This window comes from Camelus dromedarius, chromosome 18 (genome assembly GCF_036321535.1).
Source record: "Camelus dromedarius isolate mCamDro1 chromosome 18, mCamDro1.pat, whole genome shotgun sequence".
In the NCBI taxonomy this organism is placed as follows: Eukaryota; Metazoa; Chordata; class Mammalia; order Artiodactyla; family Camelidae; genus Camelus; species Camelus dromedarius.
Window position 1 is genome coordinate 17,342,957 of NC_087453.1, and position 13,924 is coordinate 17,356,880.

The 13,924-nt window shown below is 40.3% G+C and overlaps 1 protein-coding gene across 1 annotated transcript in view; it reads right to left on the bottom strand.

The window, feature by feature from the left end:
• RPRD1B (regulation of nuclear pre-mRNA domain containing 1B) overlaps positions 1-13,924 on the bottom strand; it is a 77,435-nt gene that overhangs the window by 17,729 nt on the left and 45,782 nt on the right. The gene's annotated exons all lie outside the window — the stretch shown is intronic.

Below are 13,924 nucleotides of genomic sequence, written 5' to 3' on the forward strand. Positions count from 1 at the left end.
CAGGGCTGCAAAGGGCTCAGAAACCAGCCAGCCAACCTCCTCAGAGGACACTGAGGCCCAGAGACAGGGGAGAACTGTCCGGGCTGCAGAGTGAGTGGGAACAGGGCAAGAGCCAGTCTCCTGTGTGACCCCCTCACCTGCCATTTCCCATCTGTCATAAGACTCACTTACCTTCTGTCACCACCGAAACTTCACCACTGGCACTTGATGAACGCTAACAGATTATCTCCATCAGCCCTAAAACCTTGGCACAAAAACTCCAGAAGCTGCAAAGCCTCCCTTCTGGTAAACTCTTTTCTTAGCTCTGGAACTACCAGTTCCAAAAATGCAGAGACAGTTCTGAAAACAGCCATTTCGCCCATATCAAGAATAAGGCTTGCTTTTGAAAATTCTCCGTTTGGGGTTCCTCCAAACAGAGCCCTAGACCATCTGAGATGGCAGGGCCCTGAGATATTCTGGGCCAATTCCAGAAGGGGAAACTGAGGCCAGAGAAGGACAGGGAATTTCCCAAGGTCACCCAGGGAATCAGAGACAGGGCTGGGACCAGAACCTGGGCCCCCTCCACTCTCTGGCCAGTGCTCCTGTCTCTACAGCAGGCTGCAAGTAGCCAGACTGAATTAACCTCAAGGTTCCTGCAAGTTCTGGTCTGAGGCTAAGATTCTTCTAAGAACAGGGATTCATCCTCGGACTATAGTCAGCTTTGCAGACTCCTGTTGCAAGTCCTCAGCAGAGACTGATTTTCTACGTGCGAAAATGACAATATAGCATTCCAAAATAAAGTGGCATTCTAAGGACAAACTGATATTGAAAAATAATTCAAAATTGGGATCCAAATCAGTTGCCAATGTTTAAAAACTAAAATATTTTATTTGCAAATCCAGTTTTCCACATTCTCTTAGAAAAATTGGACAACCTGGCAATACTGATTCTCCCTTACGGCATGCGACACTTGGCTGAACTGCACAGTGCTGTCACACACTCGCCTGTCCGCAGCTGGCCAAGTTACGTCCTTTCTATTGCCTTCCCAGGTCTTGAAGGCATTTGAGTTTGTACCCCTGTTCTATTGGATTTGAGAATCCCCTCTGTAACTATTCCCCAGATGAGGGGTAGCATAGGCACTGTTTGTTGCCTCCAGGGGCAGGGAGTTTGCTTCCAGTCTGTTACATGGCTGGTCAAGTGGATGGTGGTGGGGAGGGAGAGCTTGATTTGAACCATGGCTTATCTGAATCCATGTATAACAAGTCATGCTGTCTAATGAACTTTAATTACCTTGGAATGAGGACTCTCCATGCTTGTTTTGGCTGAGGCAGATAAGAAAGCCACTCTTGGGAATGACTTCATAGATTTCCAGGCCATCAGAATGAAATCCAGATGCCATTGCATTCCAGGCAGACTAGGGGCCAGGTCTGGATGGTCCTTTTGAAGTTTCAAAGGCAACCCGTGCTGATATCCAACGAGGGTTTGGAGGTCTGTCTTCAGGTTCTTGAGCAATGATAGCTGTCAGTTAAATTGCCTTCCTATGACCTTGCCAGGAGCTGTCACCACCAACCCATGTTTCATCATCCATTGGGGTGGGGGGTCTTACAGGCATCTCAGGCCGCTGAGTACCTCATCAGGAGGTCACCCAGGGAATCTGGGTAGACACTCTTATAGAGTTCTTGGCGAGCTTCAGGCTTTGGAACTTTGAAAGCAATGGCTTTGTTCCTACCACACTTATCAGTAGTCAAATCTCAAAGCCAATGGAAACATTGGAGTCCAGGACTGTTCCTTCTGGGAGGGCCCTTGTATACTTCATCTCCTCTAACTCTCTGCCTTAACTAAGCAGCTCCCAAAGGCACCCCAGACAAGGAGAGTCAGCCAGCCTTGGTGGGGCAGTGTCTTCTGGATAATGGGTCAGAAGCTCTCCCCATTTTCAACTCCCGCCCTCTGTTTTATCCTCAACTTAAGGACCGTTTTTCCTGCCTGTCTTCATCTACCTACACTGAGCACCACCACATTTACTCTCTCGTCTGCAGACTAAACTGTTCCAGGTCATCCTTCCTGGGAGGCCTTGATCTTGAGGCTTGGCCACTCTCCTGCAACTGGCCGGTGTCCCTCCTCAGTATCTTCTCACAACAGCTGTGACTGTAAGAGGACACAGTTCTTGCTCTATGACTCCCGGAGAAGAACAGCCGAGTCCAGACAGCTGTCCCACATCCCAGGCTCACATGCCCAGAGTTTGCACGGATTGCTCCATATCAGTAAACAGCTTTTATTTATTTAACAAATACTCATGTAGCTCAGCTTACTTTAGCAATATTTATCAAATCCCCATAATGCTCAGCATTAAGAGCCTATTATCATCCAGGGTGTACAGATGATGAAACCAAGACACAGGGAAGAAAGTTACTTGGCCAAAGTGTCAGTTAAGTGGGGAGATCGGGACTTAAACTCAGATCATTGGAGACTGGAACTAGTGCTCGCAACCACCCCGTGCTGCCTCTCCATGCAGTTGTTAACGTTAAACACAAGGATGAAGATCTCCAGGGAGATCTGGAAATACCAAGTGTTCCCGATATGTCAGCCTCACCCTGAGATGTGAAGAGACTTGTCTGAAGTCACTCCATTCATCACTGACGGAGTTGGGACTTCAACAGGGTTCCAAATTTAGGGCTCTTTGCTCTAACCTAGAGCATGCCAAGTGAACTAATCAGATTTAATTGAAGCGGAATCCTCCAGGGTGGCATCACAAAGATTCTATCCAGGGAAGTGAAATGGATTTTAACCTGGCTTTGAGCCCACATGTTTATCTAACAGGCCACAATTACCCACTGGGTTCCTGGCCAGGGAGAGAGAACCACCCAACCTAGGCATCTGATAGTTTGAAAGTGCATATGTTAGGAGATACATGGAGACCACATTAATTCATAGCCCAATAATGTGCAAGTCATCATGGTCTCTGTTGGGCTGAAGTGTATATTACATTAATTCGGGGATGGGCAAACTTTTGTAAAGGGTCAGATAGTAAATATGTTGGGAAAGGCGGTGGTCCCGGAGACTGAAACATTTTCTTACAGGAAGATAAGGATGCTCACAGCCAACGCTGGACATACCACCTTGTTTGCAAATGTCTTTCCCCTGCTAACAGGCTTGATGTGCATGTCTTTGTTCTGCTTAAGCATGTGCATCATAAGGCACGTGGCCAACCCCACTGCTTGTATCTACTCCTGGTGGGAGGTCCTCCTCCTGCAGAACAAGAGGGGCGCGTGCAGATCATCTTCCTGCATCAGCTACAGGACAGGACCTGCTGGCCCTGGGGAACCAATGCTCACTATTAAAGCAGATCTTGTGTGGTCTCTTCTCCCTGTGAGTGAAGCATCTTTCTACCTAGTTGCCTAGGTGACCCATGTCTTTCTTGGTGACTCTGACACCTGAAACCACGCACTTTAAATTTCTTACTATCTCTGCCTTTTAATTGAGGCATTTAGACAATTCATATTTAATGTGATGACTGATACGATCGGATATTAGTGTATCATCTTGCTGTTTGCTTTCTACATGCATCAACTATTCTTGGCTCCATTTTTTTCCTCCCTTCTTTTGGAATAATTGAATAATTTTTATGATTTCATTGCATCTCCATTGTTTACTTACTAGCTACAACTCTGTTATTTCAGTGGTTGTTTTAGTTTTTTTAGTGTATATCTTTACCTTATCCCTTATCACATTATACCCTCAAGTGACATTATAACTTCATAAATACTATAAGATCCTTTTAATAAAATACTTCCATTTTTCTCCCTTCTGACTTTGTTATTGTTGTCATACATTTTGCTTTTTTGTATGTTATAAAACCCCAGTACATTATTATTTTTGTTTAAACAGCCAATAATCTTTTACAGACACTTAAATTATAAGAAAAAATTATATACTTCCCTGTGGAGTCATTTTTAGTGCTCTCCATTCCTTCGTGTAGATCCAGATTTCTATTTGATATCATTTTTCTTCAGTCTAAAAAACTTCCTTTAATATTTTTTATAATTCAGGTCTAGTGGTGATGAATTAGTTCAGCTTTTGTTGCTTTGAGAAAGTTTTTCTTTCACCTTCATTTTTTTCTTCTTCTCTTTTTAAATTAAAGTAAAATTGACTTACAAAATTAAATTAGTTTCAGCATAGTGACAATATTTTTAAACATTATAAAATGATCATCACAATAAGTCTAGTTACCACCTGTCACCACACACAGTTATTCCGATATTATTGACTATACTCCCTATGCTGTACAATACATCCCATGGCTTATTTATAATTGGAAGTTTGTTCCTCTTAATCTCCCTCACCTATTTCATCCATTCCCCCAACCACCTTTCCGTCTGGCAACCACCAGTTTGACCTCTGTATCTATGAGTCTGTTCTGTTTTGTTATGCTTGCTTTGTTTTTTAAATTCCACATATAAGTGAAATCATATGTGTTTGTCTTTCTCTGTCTGACTTATTTCACTTAGCATAATACCCTCTAGGTCCACCCATGTTGTCACAAATGGCAAGATCTCGTTCTTTTTTAGAGCTGAGTAATATTTCATTGTACATCTATATCCCATCTTCTTTATCCATTCACCCGTTGATGGTCACTTAGGTTACTTCTATATCTTGGCTATTGTAAATAATGCTGCAATGAGCATAGGGGTCCATATATCTTTTCAAATTAGTGTTTTTGTTTTCTTCAGAAAAATACCCAGAAGTAGAATTGCTGGATCACGTGGCAGTTCTATCTTTATTTTCTTGAGGAAACTTCATACTGTTTTCCATGGTGGCTGCACCAGTTTACATTCTCACCAACCGGGCACAAGGGTTCTGTTTTCTCTGACTCCTCACCAACTTTTGTTATTTATTGTTGTTGTTGTTTTTCTTTTGATGACAGCCATTCTGACAGGTGTGAGGTGACATCTCCTTGTGGTTTGATTTGCATTTCCCTGATGATTAGTGATGTTGAGCGTCTTTCATGTGTCTGTTGGCCAATTGTGTGTCTTCTTTGGAAAAAAGATCTATTCAGGTCCGCTGCCCATTTTATAATAGGTTTTTTTTTTTTATATTGAGCTGTATATTTTGGATATTAACCCCCTTTTTGCTAATGTTTGCAAATATCTTCTTCCATTCAGGTATTTTTAAAAATGTCCTCAGCAATCCACTGGTTGTTTAGTAGCATATTGTTTAGCCTCCATGTGTTTGTGTTTTATGTTGTTTTCTTTTTCCTTATAGTTGATTTCTAGTCTCATAATCATGGTCAGCAAAGATGCCTGGTATGATTTCAATCTATTTAAATTTACTGAGACTTGTTTGTGACCCAGCATGTGTTCTCTTCTGAAGAATGTTCCATATGCACTTGAAAAGAATGTCTATTTTGCTGCTTTTAGATGGAATATTCTCTCTCTATGTATATCTATTAAGTTAATCTGGTCTAATGTGTCGGTCAAGGACAGTGTCTTACTGATTTTCTGTCTGGATGATCTGTCCATGGATGTAAGTGGGGTGTTAATGTCCCCTACTATTATTGTGTTACTGTCAATTTCTCCCTTTCTGTTTGCTATGATTTGCTGTATGTATTTAGGTACTCCTATGTTAGGTGCATATGTATTTAAAATCATTATATCTTTTCATTGTTCCTTTTTTCATTATATAATGTCCTTTGTCTCTTGTTACAGACTTTGTTTTAAAGGCTATTTTATCTAAGCATTGCTACCCAAGCTTTCTTTTACTTTCTGTTCACATAGAATCCATTTTTTCATCCTCTCACTTTCAGTAGTGTTGAGTCTTTAGATCTAAAGTGAGTCTTGTAGGTGGTATATACATGGGTCTTTTTTTTTTTTTTAATTCATTCAGCTACTCTATGTTTTTCATTGGAGCATTTAGTCCATTTACATTTAAAGTAATTGATAGGTATGTACTTGAGGCCATTTTGTTCATTGTCTTCTGGTTGTTTCTGTAGTTCCTTTCTGTTCCTTTCTTCTTTTGCTCTCTTCCTTAGTGATTTAATGACTATCTTTAGTGCTATGTTTGGATTCCTTTCTCTTTGTGTGTGTGTGTGTATCTATTACAGCTTTTTGGCTTGTGGCTACCATGCGGTTCATTTATAACTATATATACCTATATATACACACACATATATATTGTATATTTTAAGTTGATGATCTCTTAAGTTCAAACACATTCTAACAACCAAGCATTTTTATTCCCCCAGCCCATGTTAAATGTTTTTGACATATTTTACACCTTTTTGTTTTGTGCATCCCTGAACTACTTATTGTAGATATAGATGATTTACTACTTTTGACTTTTAACCTTCCCACTAGCTTTATAAGTGATCAATCTACCACCTTTACTGAATGTTTTCCTGTACCAATGAGATTTTTCCTTTTGTAATTTTCATATGTCTAGTTGTAGTATTATCTCTTCTGCTTGGAGAAGTCCCTTTAACACTTCTTGTAAAGTCAGTTTAGTGGTGCTGGACTATTTTAGCTTTTGCTTGTCTGTGAAACTCTTGGTCGCTCTTTCAAATCTGAATGACAGCCTTGCTGGGTAGAGTATTCTTCCTTGTAGGTTTTTTCCTTTCATCACTTTAAATATATCATGGTACTTCTTTTTGACCTGCAAAGTTTCTGCTGAAAAGTCAGCTGATAGTCTAATGGGAGTTCCCTTCTATGTAACTTGTTGCTTTTCTGTTGCTGCTTTTAAGAGTCTCTCTTTGTCTTTAATTTTTTGCCAGTTTAATCATAATGTGTCTTGTGGAAATTTTTGGGTTCATTTAGTTTAGCCATTTAAGAGAGGACTCTATTTCCTATAGCCCTCCAGCTCTCCTGTATGCAAGCCTGCTGGCCTTCAAAATCAGACATTCTGGTGGCTTATCTTCTTGGTGCTGGACCCCTAGACTGGGGAGCCTGATGTGGGGCTCAGACCCCTCGCTCCTAAGGAAGAGCCCCTGCAAATGTGATTATCCTCCCAATTGTGGGTCACCTACCTGGGGGTGTGGGTCCTGACTACACTGCATCTTCACCCCATCCTACCCATCTTGTTGCCTGTGGGAGGAGGTGAGCTCAGGGTCTTCCTACTCTGCCATCTTGGCCACACCCCTATCCATTTTTGAAAGACATTTTTGATAAATATAGAATTCTAAATATTTTTCTTTTCCCATTCAACACTGTAAAGATGTTATGCCATTCCTTTTTGGCTTGCACAGTTTATGACAAGAAGTCTGCTGCTACTCTGATCTGTATTCTTCTGTATGTGTTTCTTTTTATTCATTATCAGTGGTTTAGCAATTTGACTATGATGTGTCTTGGGATGTAATTTTTTTTCCATGTTTATTCTGCTTGAGGACACTGAGTTTCTTGGACCCATGCCTCTATCATTTTCATCATATTTGAGGAATGGCCATTATTTCTTCAAATATTTTTTCCGTCTCTTTCTTTCCTCTCCTGGTACGTATTTTTTACACTTGGTATTGTTTCATAGGCTATACCGTTCATTCCTTTTCTGACACTTTCTCTTTGTGCTTCATTTTGAATCATGTTTTATTTCTATGCCTGTAATTTCACTGATCTGTTCTGCTGCAAATTCTCATTTCTTCTGCTGGTAATCCCATTCAGTTTAATTTCTATGCATCCTCTCCAAAAATTTGATTTGGATTTAAAAAAAATATGTATCATGTGTCTTTCCTCATTATATTCATGGCTTCCTTTATATCCTTAAGTATTTATAATATTATTTAAGGTCTTTTCAGCTAATTCTATCGTTTGTGTCATTCTGGATCTACTGAATTATTTTTCTCCTGGTTCTGATCATATTTTTCTACTTCTTTTCATGCCTGGTGATTTTGTGGTTGTTGTTGGATGCCAAACATAATAGATTTTATGTTGTTTAGTGCTGAGTTTTGTGTATTTTTTTAAATGATGCTGGACTTTGTTCTGCCAAGCAGTTACATCACTTGCAGATCAGTTTCAGGATTAATATTAAGCTTGTTTTACGGCAAGCTAAAAGCAGTCTTTACTCTAGGACTAGTCTGCCTGTCACTACAAAGGCATAACCTTAAGATTTTATCCAACACACTGTGTTACAAGGCCTCTTTAGCCTGGCTAGCAGACACTTCAACTATCCCTAGACCTCTGTGAGCCCTTGGAATTACTTGACCTGCTTCTTTCTATTTTTCCTTTCTCTGGTTGCATGGAGTTTCATCCCACACATATCCTGATCAGAACTCACCTAAGGGTCAAGGGCACCCTCGCGGATTTTCTGAGCTCTGTCTCTGTGCAGCTACCTCCTCTCTGTTGTTTTTCCCTGTAAATTTTAGCTGTCTCAGCCTTCCTGAACTCTGATCTCTGTGTCCTCAATTCAGTGATAACAGTGGGCCTCTGGTTCCACATCTCTGTGCTGAAGATTTGAAACATCCTAAATGAATAAGGTGAGCAATCACCTCTACCTGTGTTTCCTTCTCTCAGGGATTCACAGCCCTGTGCTTCCTGACATCCAATGTCTGAAAATACTTGTTTTATATATTTTGTCTGCTTTTCTAGTTGTTTATGATGGAGGGCAAGTTCCATAGCACTTAATCCTTCCTGGGTGGAACTGAAAATCCCTACCCTAGTTGTTTTCACCATTGGTTTATACTTCAAAATATCATTTAACTAATAGACGGTGACTTCATTAAAAGTTGTTAGAGACAGTTTAAGAAAATTGTGTTTGGCGTTAGTTCATGAGTATTTTTGAGTTTTATAGTTCTACCAGGAAGTCAGGCTCTGTCAAGATTTTATGAAAAGTCGAACTGGGAAAAGGTTGACCCGAATTGATCAAGACACAATCCATTACTTAATCTTTAAATTCACCTTTAAAAGTGTTCAAGATTTTGACAGTGGTGCCAAGACCATTCAAGGGGAAAGAGTAATCTCTTCAGCAGATGGTGCTGGGTGAGATAACTGCATATCCACGTGCAAGCATGAGGCTGAACCCTTACATCACACCGTATGCAAAACTTAACTTAAAAATGTACCAGTTACCTCAGTGTAAGAGCTAAAATTATAAAATCCTAGAAGAAAACATAGGGATAAACTTTCATGGCATTGGATTTGGCAGTGTTTACTTAGATATGACACAAAAGCACCAGCAGCACAAGAAAAAAAACAGGTAATAGAATTCATCAAAAATTAAAATTTATGTACATCAAAGGACACCATCAAGAGAGTGAAAAGACACCTATATCATAGGAGAAAATATCTGCAAATTATGTATCTGGTAAGGATCTAGTATCCAAAATACATAAAGAACTCTTACAATTCAACAACAACAGAGGTAACCCAATTCAAAAATGGGCAAAGGACTTGAATAGACATTTCTCCAGAGAAGATCTATAAATGGGCAGTAAGCACATGAAAAGATGCTCAATGTCATTAGGAAAATGCAAATCAAAACCACAATGAGCTATCACTTCATATCCCCTAGGATAGCTATTGTTATGGATTGAATTGTGTCCCCCTCCCCACCAAAATGTTCCTGACCTCCAGTATCTGTGAATGTGAACTTATTTGGAAATACAATCTTTACAGATGTAATCAAGCGAGGATGAGGTCATTAAGGTGGACCTTAATCCAATATGACTTGGGTACATATAAAAGGGCGAGATTTGGACAAAGGCACAGAGGGAAGATGGCCATGTGAAGATGGAGGCAGAGATTATAGAGTTACGATACCATAAACCAAGGAATGCCTGGGGCTACCAGAAGCTGGAAGAGGCAATGAAGGATCCTCTCCTAGGGATCTGGAGGGACCGTGGCCCTGTGAACACCGTCATTTTGGATTTCTAGCCTCCAGAACTATGAGACAATACATTTGCTGTTTTTAGCTACCGAGTTTGTGGTACTTTCTTATGGAGCCCTAGGACAGCAATACAGCTGTAATTTTAGATATGGAAAATAACAAATGTTGGCAAATGTGATGGTTAATTTTATGTGTCTACTTGGCTGGGCCACAGTGCCCATATATTTGGTCAGACATTAATTTGGATTTTTCTGTGAAGTTGTTTTTAGTATGAGATTAACATTTAAATTGATGGACTTTTGAGAAGATCAGATTACCTTCCACAATGTGGGTGGGTCTCATCTAATCAGTCAACGATCTTAATGAAACAAAGACTGATACTCCTCTTGAGTAAGAAAGAATTCTGCCAGCAGACTGCCTCTGGATTTAAACTGTATGTCTTTCTTGGGTCTCCAGGTGCTTGTTTACTCTGCAGACTTTACACTTACTAAGCTTCCACAATTGTGTGAGCAAATTCTGTAAAAGAAATTATCTATCTATCATCTATCTAGCTATCTATCTATCTAAACCTCTTGTTGATTCTGTTTCTCTGGAAAGCCCTGACTAATAGAGGAAAGAAGTGGAGAATTTAGTACCCTCGTACATTGCTGATGGAAATGTAAATGGTGCAGCCACTGTGGAAAATCATTTGGTGGTTCCACAATCAGTTAAACATAGAGTTAACATACGACCCAGCATTTCCACTCCAAGGCATATATCTAAAACAACTGAAAACAGGTGTTTGGGGTTGTGGGGTATAGCTCTGTGGTAGTGTGTGTGCTTGGCATGCACAAGGTCCTGGGTTCAATCCCCAGTGCCTCTGTTAAAAACAAAAAACAGGTGTTCAAACAAAAATTTGTATGAGAATGTTCATAGCTAGGTTCAGGGTTAGGGCTAGGTGCGTAGTTAAGGCTAGGTTCAAAAAAAAAAAAAAAAAAAAAAAAAAGAATGTTCATAACAACACTACTGACAATAGCCAAAAAGGCAAAAGCCACTCAAATGTCCATCAGCTGACTGATAAATATTGGTGGATATAAGGCATATCCATACAATGGAATATTATTCAACCATTAAAAAATAAAATCCTGATAAATGCTACAACATTAATGAACATTGATAACATTATGGTGAGTGGACAAAAAGACACAAAAAGTCACATATTGTATAATTCCATTTATATTAAATATCCAGAATAGGCAATTTCATAAAGACACAAAGCAGATTAGTGGTTCCCAGGGGCGTGGGAGTAGGAGTGATTGCTTAATGACTATGGGGTTTCCTTTTCCTTTTAAGGGGATGAAAATATTCTAAAACTAGCTTGTGATGGTTGCACAACACTGTAAATGTATTAAATACCACTGAATCATACACTTTTCCCCCTTTTCTCTTTTTTTGTGTGGAGGTACTAGGGATTAAACTCAAGACCTCGTTCATGCTAAGTATGTGCTCTACCACCGAGTTATACTGACCCCCTAGTCATACACTTTTAAAATGGCTAAAATGGTAAATTCATATCATGCATTTTATGACAACTTAAAAAACTGTGCTCAATACACACATAATTCTTGAACCTATTAATTAAGAAACAAATTGAACTTGTGGAAATGCACTTTTTAACAAAAATGAAACAATGAATCAAGAATTAAAGGCCATAAAACAAATCATGTGTGTAACCATTACGATAAACAAGGAGGCTTGTGGAATTATAATCACAAAGCAACTGTATTTTTGTCTCATACTGTCCCTTGCAATCCAACTTGTAAGTGTATCCCTTAACTCTAGAAGCAAACTCAGGCCTCTACAACTTCTCTAGTCAATCTTATTTAATAACAACAACAACAACAATAATATCACTCTGTGGTAACAGTTAAGGTGCAAAACAGTAGTCTCAGTTCAAAAATTTAAATGTCCAATCCTGGTTATGATCAAAATGGCTTATCATCTGAAGCTGAGGCTTCTCTGGGCCTCCTGCAGTCGGGAAGCCAGCATCAGGGAAGTGAGATCTTCCTTGTGTATTAAGGTTTCTGATGGTTCCATGGGAACCGGGACATGGGAGTGAGGAAAGGAAGGCAAAGCAAGAAAAAAATGCTTAGCTGAGATGTGGTGACTGGGCACTAGCTTGGCAAGAGTTTAACTGCATCTTTCTCCTCCGACATGGGCTCCTCCAATGCTCCCCAGGATGGCTCATCCATCCTCTCCCTTCTCCCAGTCATCCCACCTTCATCCCCCAGGGATCTCAGGGGTGACGCCTTCCCCCGTGGCTCTGCTTTCTGCTCCACTGTCAGCACTGTGAGTCGGAAGTCTAAGTCCACCTCCTGGAGGAAAACTTCGCCTCTTGGTCAGGCTCTGAGATGACCCTGTGCCAGCTCTCTTGCACACAGCCCCCATCTGGTCCTCGGGAGGTGCGCGTGCATCCCCTGCCCCAATCAGCTCCAGAAGTGAAGGCTGCACTCAGCTGAGACACCACTCCTTTGCTCCATCATCAAAGTACGCAGACAGCCACTGGTATCTAACCCTTTCGATTTTTCCAGGCCAAGGTCTGGTTAATCCATGGAACTGTCACCCTCTAGAGGATGCAAATTAAGCTCCACTGAGGCCCTTTCTCTATCTGTGAGGTGAGGGGCAGCTGGCAGCCACTACTCTCCCTTAGGAGATTCCAAACACACAAACGGCTCTCTTTAAAGAAATCCCCACCCAAAACTCTCCTTCAACTTTTTTTATACCCTCAGTGTGGGTAAGGGAGTGTAAGAGGGCTACAGGTTTCTGACCATCTCCATTATAAATACAGCATACCATATAGATATGTGGTATCTATTATCGCCTTTCTCCAAAACATCCATTTTAACCTCATTAAATGTACATTTAAATACCTGCAATCATTACTGAATATAGTAACATCTACTGCTGAGCCCGATCTGTCCCAGACATGGCATTAGGCCCTTTTAACAAACATCATTTAAAGTTATTAATAGGTATGTTTGTAACGACTCTGATTTATCAATTTCTTAAGAGTTCATACAGATGACTGTCATTTAAAAATCTACAGAGTGCAGTATTATTGATTCTCAGGAGCAAGAAACACTCTGAAAACCTAGTTGCAGAACTTTCGATCTGGAAAGGACTTCAGAGGTGAGTTAACCTCACTCATTTCCTTCAAGCAGCAGCTGAGGTCCCGAGAGGCTGAGGGACTTGACCAAGGTCATCACAGTGAGAGATCAGAAGATGGGGGTTATCACTTTCCATAGCTGCCTCTTATTCATAAAAAGTATTAAGTTCTGATTCATATTGCTCATTTTAATATTTATCAAACCAGTGGTAGAAATGAATTCTTAATGCAAAATAATTATTTCAGAGTCTTAAAAAATTGAACAAACTGGGCTTTCAACACTAGATAAAGCTGTGTGAGTCCCAATCTACTGTACAGGAGAAGAATGGATTCTTAATTGTATCTGTGCTTCAGAGTGGAAGAATGATTTTTAAATGGAAAATCCCACGGAGGTGGCGATGAGAAATGAGTTTAGCTAGATGAATGATCTTAGGAGAAAGTAAGATAGCAAGCCAGGCTGAAGAGTAGCTTTTTCGTTGAGTTCAACTAAACCACATGTAGATTGTCTGTGCCCAGACAGTGAACTACCGCGTTTACTTTCATCTTCCTAGTCTTGGCACTGTCTCTTACGTTCTGATCCTTGTGGTCTACAGTCTTCAGGATTTCATATATATTTTTAAGAAAGTTGAGTGTACACAGCACAATGATGACGTTATTAATCTATCTAACAAACACTCCTGGGAACCTAGGACATGCCATCCAGCACTCTGATTTCAGTCCTGCATTCTTCTGCAACACAACTACCATATGCTTTAGGGCTGGCAGGGTGTCTAGAAATAACTCAGACCAGCACATTTCAGAGATAAGCAAACTGAGGCCCAGAGAAGAAAGTACCTCACCCAGGAGGGGCACACAGAGAGTTCATGGCTCTAGTCACAAAAGTTAAGCATTTTGACAGATTCATGAACCCTTGGGCAGTTCTGGCTTCTGCTCTGAGGACCTCAGAGTCACATTTTGTAGCCTGAAGTGCTAATTAAACCAGAGGAGTTACGGAGT